The sequence below is a fragment of the Egretta garzetta genome, unplaced genomic scaffold (assembly GCF_000687185.1).
Source record: "Egretta garzetta isolate BGI_Z169 unplaced genomic scaffold, ASM68718v1 scaffold229, whole genome shotgun sequence".
In the NCBI taxonomy this organism is placed as follows: Eukaryota; Metazoa; Chordata; class Aves; order Pelecaniformes; family Ardeidae; genus Egretta; species Egretta garzetta.
The window spans coordinates 1398299-1398995 of record NW_009270000.1 but is presented as its reverse complement, the minus strand read 5'-3'; positions in this window follow the sequence as shown (position 1 = coordinate 1398995).

The following is a 697-nucleotide window of genomic DNA, read 5'->3' as shown; positions in this document are numbered from 1 at the left end:
CTGCGGGGTTACTACCGAACTTGGGAAAGCAAACCTCACTGGACTCACAAAGGCAGTCCACTGAGCTAACGCCTTGCTCTGGAGAAAGCCGCGGGCACGGCACAGGACCGGGACAGTTTCGTCTCCAAGACACAGGCAAGCGCCTGTCCTGCTTTCGCACCCCAGCCACCTACAGCGGCGCAATGCTGCACCTGCGTTTTGGAGACCTACTGCTCCCTGTGCACCTAAAGCAATCAGCAGGCAATCCCCAGCAACCCCAAAATGCACCCTCAGCGGAGTTCCCAACGGCGTGGCAAGAATCATAGAATGTTTTGGGTTGGAAGGGACCCCTAGAGGTCATCTAGTCCAACCCCCCTGCAGGAGCAGGGACACTGCTAACTAGATCAGGCTGCTAGCCGCGGGCACGGCACAGGACCGGGACAGTTTCGTCTCCAAGACACAGGCAAGCATCTGTCCTGCTTTCGCACCCCAGCCACCTACAGCGGCGCAATGCTGCACCTGCGTTTTGGAGACCTACTGCTCCCTGTGCACCTACAGCAAGACCGATCAGCAGGCAATCCCCAGCAACCCCAAAACGTACCCTCAGCAGAGTTCCCAATGGCGTGGCAAGAATCATAGAATCATAGAATGTTTGGGGTTGGAAGGGACCCCTAGAGGTCATCTAGTCCAACCCCCCTGCAGGAGCAGGGACACCGCT